The following is a 6,543-nucleotide window of genomic DNA, read 5'->3' as shown; positions in this document are numbered from 1 at the left end:
GCGCCAGTGGAGGCAGTGAGGCCATATGTCTGGACTGAGGGGAGCTAACCCACAGAGCCCTTGTCCTGTGGTCAACTGCTAGGGCCAAACTGGCAGACCATATGGAGATGAATAATCTGTATGTTTTGAAGTATTCTCTGGACTCCATTGCATGGTTCAGTGGCATGTTAACGAGAACTGATAAATTCCTGTTAAAGTCTCTTGTTGGGGAAAAAAATAATAACAATTGGAATGCCACGGCTTCTAGAGATGGTGGATGTTATGTGGTACCAAAAACAGATCGATTGAGAATATTTTAAAGCCAACATCTTGTGTCGTTAACCTTGTACTGTGTATGCCAAGTAAAACACACCCATTTTATTTACTTAGCTGGAGAGAAGTTTAATGACCGTGTATGTACTAATGCTTATCACACCATTAAACTTGTGATATAACGCTGAAGGTGACCTGAGGTGATATCGAGGTCTTGAAAGCATTTAAATATAGGCATATTGGCTCATAATTTCAGACTGCCTGTCAAAGATAGCTTTTATTGTGCTGCATTGCATTCATCTTTTCACACATATTAATTCAGCACTTTATTCTATGTGCTTAAGCACTTTTTTGCCTTACACCTCACCCATAGCCATTTTAGAATCACCATTTAACCTAAAGTGCATTCATTTGGATTGCAGGATGAAGCTACATTCAAAAGCAAAAAGGCTGTAGCTGTTAAGAATGCAGCGTTCTTAAGCTTCCAGGTTCAGCCTTCTTTTGGAAAAAATCAAGGCTTTTTCCTAACAAAATCCAAGCACATAAATGGGAAATCTAGTAGTATAAATTGTCAACTATCCCTTTAGTTTTATCTGAATCATACTTAGAAATCTGACAGACACCTGACTTTAGTAAATATAAAGCTAAGTTATCTCATTTAACAGAATATTTTACCAGAAAGAGGACAGTGCATAGCAAACCTCTGCACTGTGTCTTGTATCATAAATACCAGTTTATCCAAAAGGAAAAACAACAGAAAGGACAGATTTTATTGTCATTCTGTGCAACAAAGCACAGCAATCATCTCTGCACTGAGAGTCAGGCCAGTTGAACTGGTGGTAGCATACTGCATGATAATAAGTGGCCCATTAGGAACACTGGTGAAAGGTTTCATGCTGTGTTGCAGTAATAGAATAATCAAGATGCCCACTTTGACAGTAATTGAAGCTTTGCTTTGCCTGCACCTGCAAAACAGTCCACTAAATGAGATGCTCCTCTGTGTCTCTGTATACATGTATGTAACTGAAAGCATAGGATTGCATATACAATACTGGGGTACCATTTGAACCTCTTATTTTAGTAAAAGCCTACATTTCTAGGTTGTGTTAACATATTTCATATTTCAACTTGACAACTAAGGACACAATTTAATAATTCTGAGATAGACAATCATTAATGTCATGAAGCAGTTTCCATTCACTCTTTTCACAGACTGACATACCACTTATTTTATATCTTACATAATCAATATAATATGTAGAAACACTAAGTAAAACAACAAAAACAGGAAGTAGAGAGTCCAAATGCATTAATTTAAACCTGCTGAAAAAAGTCAAGGATTTTAAGACCAACTGGCAAATGCCAAAACATGCAGATAAAATACAATTAAAGCTATTGTGAATATGTAAATGCAAGTTAATACAATCTTCTCGTGTTTTTTGTTGTAAGAGCATTATGTATCTTGGAAAATAAAACAACCAGAGCTGCCATTTCCAGGGGCAATTGCAAAAATCCCATTTCAAATTCACAGCCTGTAAGTATAGTGCCTTCGGCTCAGCAGCATCTCATTATCATAAATTTTCTGACAAGAACTTCTGCAGACATGGATCATTTAAGATGGAAGTGTTGATGAATCTGCTACTGACCCTGGCCTGGCCCCCTTGAAAAGATGAGTAAACCAGGATAGAATGGTCTTCCAGAAATCAATATGGTATTACAATTTTATTGGCGTTTATGTAAGAACCACAGCTCCATAGCAACCAATCTGGAGTAAAAAAAAAATCTAATATAGCCAGAGGAGCAGAACACCATGTTGAAGTATCTTAATATGATTCGCTTACAGTGTTCGTCTCACTTCACATTACTTGTCAGCTCAGACTTTGGCAGAAGTTTAAACAGATTGCGATGGTTCCCATGCCACAGGTTTCCATTTGACCCACTCAGGGTGTTATTTTGCAGTGCATAAACAACTCTGACATTCATAAATAATACCTTTCCTTAGGGTAAAGGAGACATGCAGCCATGAGACTGACTGGCAGTTTTCTGCATATTCTGTTGGCAACCTATGAGCGTCACTGTCCCTGCACTTTCTCTGTTTCTGATTCCCGGAGCCATCTATTTGCCATTCAGTCACTGTGCCTGGATGGTAAAATTCCTTCATCCGTATATTGCTTTGTCTTTTGCTACATTTTTAGTTCATTTTTCTCACAACACTTTGGCTCATTAATAATTTGTGTTTGTGTGCTGCAGAAAAGACACCGCAATTACATTTAATGAAAAATTGCAAGGATTGTGTGGAGGGGTGTCAGACTTAATCTTTCTCTTCTCTGTCTTCTCCTGCTGTGTTTACCTCCTTATCAGTGCTCACCACCATAAGAGTTCCTTGTCAGAGTCAATCAATGCCAGCCCAAAAATGCTGCATTGTTCATCCCACTGGAAAAAAAAAGGTAAACACTATCACTGGTCATGAATGAGACAAGTGTCTCAGGAACAAGGAGATTTGTGAAAATAATTTTTTCTAAAGCTTCTCTCGCCTCTTTCTAGCTGCTTGTCATTGTCAGATCCCCTCATCTTAGTGTTTGCAAGGCTCTTGCAGTTTTGTATTGCCTTTTTACATGAGACTCTTTCATCCATATGCATGCCTTGTTCAAGGTAATAAGTTACGGCACTCCTGAGTCCTCCCCACACGCTTGAGTGTGTATGCCTAATAGTTATGTGCGGAGATTAAAATCAATGAAAATTTGTAACGGTTGAGGTAGTCAAGGTTTGCTGTAATCTTTATTGAAAAGTACACAGAGCTTATCAAAGTGCCAGGGCCAGGTGAAAAAGAAATATCTGACAGTCCGTATTTAACAGCTATTTAAAGAGGCAAACCACAGTGGAAGTGAGTGTACCTGACAGTTTTCACAATCAGTTAATGTTTTGCTATGTTTGTCTTGAGGTAATGTGCAACCTTCGGAAAGGTGTGAATATGCTTGGTGAATTGTGAATAGAATACCTTTGGGTTTTAGGCTGTTTGTGGGATAACATTAGCAATTTGTTGTTTTAGACCCTGGGGCCTTGTGATGAGCAATTTTTTCCTGTAATTTCTGACATTTGACAGAATGCGCTAATAATAATGCCAATTAATAGGAAAAATAATTGCTATGGTAGAAAGATGCCCCAAAGCAATTTTAGGCATATCAGGAGAACTTTTCTTTAATCTTTATTTTAGAATTATGGTGGGGGAAAGATTGCAGTACAGGAAGACAGGGACATGTGGAACTTCTGTTATTGTTGTTTCTTTACTCACAAGCATCTGAAGGTCAAATTCCATCATGTTGTACTCCTGGTGTGACCTCCTCTTGCTTCTACTTGCCAGAGTTGGCTGCCAAGAGGGAGACATATCCTGTATTCCTCATAAAAGGTCATGTGGAGGTCTGCATGAGAGATATGAAAGGTCAGCGTGACTTAGCACTGATATTAAAGTGACCTATCTCCACCGCAGAAGAGAGTGATTAAGACCTACGCACAGACAACTGCAGACCCAGGCAACTAAAAGTGGTCCTGGATTGATGGTGTATGATTGTGTGAGTGCTGAGCCATCAGTGACACCTGCATGACAGTTACGCGAGTGTGAATCAGCCCAGTGTGAACAAGTGCATGGCATACTTTTTAACTTCTGATCCAATGGCACCATGTTATCAGTTCCTGAAAAGAAGAAAGAAGAAAATCAGCAACTTGTGTAGTCAGCTGAAATGCTGCATATTGACTCTACAGTTTGATGTGAGCAACAGGAACTTAAATTACCCAAAGATAAAAATAAACAGTAGTTTTTAATGCATGACAGATCTTACAGCAATATCTAAAGAATGTTTTTGCCCTTGAATGGTGTATGACTTGTTATTTACCAACCTAATTCTCTTCTGTAAGAAGTAGAAAACAAACATCAATATATTTAGTTCAGTTCATGGATAAGAGATTAATATCTGTCAGTAACAGATTAATCCTACTGACAGACAACAAAAAACTTTACTATCCAGCCTGCAAAGGCTACATAATATGGCAGCATTTGATTGGATTGTGAAAAATATTAGTCATCTTAGTTCATTTGCCATTGTAATGCTAATCCAGGTGATTCTCAGGAAAGATGTTCTGGCCTCTTCATCTTAACAAACAAGAAGAAATAAAATTAATGCCAGCCACAAAAAAATATTCCCAGTGACTCAGTAGGTATATACATAGAATATACACTCACCAGCTTAATCTGCAAGTTAAAACACATGAGGTGTTTTGGCCTCACCAAAATAATGGACAACAAAAGATTGGAACACAGTGTTGCAACACAGCAGGGTCAGAATTTGGTGTAAAAAATATGAAAGCTTGATTAATTCCAGCCTTGTATGAATGGTTCAGGCTGATGGTGGCAATGTAGTTGTGTGGGGGATATTCTCTGGCCCACTTTGAGCCTATTGGTACCAACTGAGCATTGTTTAAGTGCTACAGCTTCCTTGAGTACCATTGCTGGCTATGTTCATGCCTTTGTGATCACATGTTCTAATGGCTGCTTTCAGCAGGATAATGCACAATATCACAAAGCTCATATTGTGTCAGACTGGTTTCTTGAACATGATAATGAGTTCACTATACTCTAATGACCTTAATAATTAATCTCAGTGTAATATAGCACCATTAGGACGCAGTAGAACAGGAGGTTTGCTTTATGAATTTGCAGCTGACAAATCTCTCGTGCTCTCCTTGTTGAAGAATTCAACAGAGTTCTGATCGGGTCCAATCCACCCCCTAACAAGGTGTAACTGATGAAGTGACTGGTGAGTATAAAGTCATGAGTGATCCATCAGGTTAGGACCGCATGAAATGCGTGACAGACATCCAGTTTTCTCATTCTGTCGATATGATATTCACTGTTTCTATCGACACCACTCATTAATGACACCTGCATACTTTTAGACAAAAAAAGGATAATAAAAATGTGTAAGGTAGAGTTTGCCACTTTAATTAAATAATAAATAGAATTGTTTCCAATAAGTGTGTGCTCAGGGTAAATCATAAATAGTATCCCAAGTCCTCTAATCTTCAGCCAGTTTCATTCATTTTATTAGTAAGATCTGACTAAGGATTAATGACAAAACAAAGAAATTATGAACAGAAAATACCTATTTTTGTATCTTGCCTTCCTTTAAAAAAGAAAATCATGTACACAATACATGCTAATCTGATGATGTGCCTTTTCACTAAGATAATCCTAATTACGTTGCAACATCGATGGCCCTCCTGCCATTTTAGATTTTTCATCCCGTCATGTGAGACCGTTCGCACACATCTGAATGAGTTTCATTGTCAGCGATAAGCTGAATTTAAATGTCACTTTCCTGCTGTCTCCATAACATCAGGAGGTCTGCTCTGATTTGCTCTGTCAGTTTATGGATGCTTGCCAACCACTGTTACTGCCTGTCCCTAGGTTTGATGGCTGGAGAGTGAGATGGGTGGTTTTGCATTCAGAACACACTTAGACTGTGTTTATGCCAAAGACATTTCCATTACCTGACAGGGGATCAAGAGAGCTTGGCTATGATCCCCATGGCAACGTGACACACAGAGATTAGACCAGATAGGAGGATAATAGGACATAGAGCATTCTTATTTGTCTGTGGTATCTCTGCAAGTATTTTCAAATATTACCTTTGCATGTTCATGTTTAATGTTTAAAGTAAACCGTACTAGTCTTTGAACAGCAGACCATATTGACATATTTCTACTTTAAAGAAAAGAAAGCCAAAAAAGACCACCTTCTAAGAGACTTCAGATACATTCAGTTCTCCAGTGCTGGACTCGTGTAGTTCACTTGTCAATAGAGAGATGTGCTTTTAGCCCTCATAAATGCTATATATTACCTACTCTTTGTAGTGTACATATTGCTGTAATTGTATTAACTGCAGGGTCTTTGGAGGTCTGTAAAAATCATATCCATTTTAGATATTGTGGATGCTGACTGAAACATGGGAAAAATATAGAGAAAAGACAAAGTGCAAAGGAAAATTTCAAAAGCAACTGGTTTGTTTATTTACAGTACAGTGCAAAAATCTTGAGTCACCCTTCGTTTCTTTATATGTTGCTCGGAAAATAGGAAAGTGCAGTGATTTACTGAAACGTCCAAACCTACATGTAAATACAAAACAGAGTTTGTACAATTCTAACAAGCTTGGAAGTCAGTGTTTGGTATGACCACCTTTATTCTTCTTCAGCCTGAACTTTCAATGCTATCTGAGAAATAGCTTTTAGCTTAGCAAT

At 38.1% G+C, this 6,543-nt stretch overlaps 1 long non-coding RNA gene across 4 annotated transcripts in view; it reads right to left on the bottom strand.

Annotated features, from left to right (window-relative positions):
* Positions 1-1,100: 1,100 nt before the first annotated feature.
* The window catches only part of LOC146700491 (uncharacterized), a 19,029-nt gene continuing 13,586 nt past the window's right edge, over positions 1,101-6,543 (bottom strand). For 2 of the 4 annotated variants that reach the window (XR_014922581.1, XR_014922579.1), the window contains exons 2-3: positions 3,545-3,942; positions 1,101-2,685 (exon numbers count right to left, since the gene is read on the bottom strand). This is a non-coding gene — a long non-coding RNA (uncharacterized LOC146700491). The remainder of the gene's footprint in view (positions 2,686-3,544; positions 3,943-6,543) is intronic. The other 2 variants (XR_014922582.1, XR_014922580.1) reach the window with 2 other exon arrangements.

Source organism: Copadichromis virginalis, linkage group LG10 (assembly GCF_057382275.1).
Source record: "Copadichromis virginalis isolate Kocher_CV1m ecotype Utaka linkage group LG10, C_Virginalis_male_GT1.1, whole genome shotgun sequence".
Taxonomy (NCBI): domain Eukaryota; kingdom Metazoa; phylum Chordata; class Actinopteri; order Cichliformes; family Cichlidae; genus Copadichromis; species Copadichromis virginalis.
The sequence above is the reverse complement of the archived record's forward strand: the minus strand, read 5'-3'. Positions and strand labels throughout refer to the sequence as shown.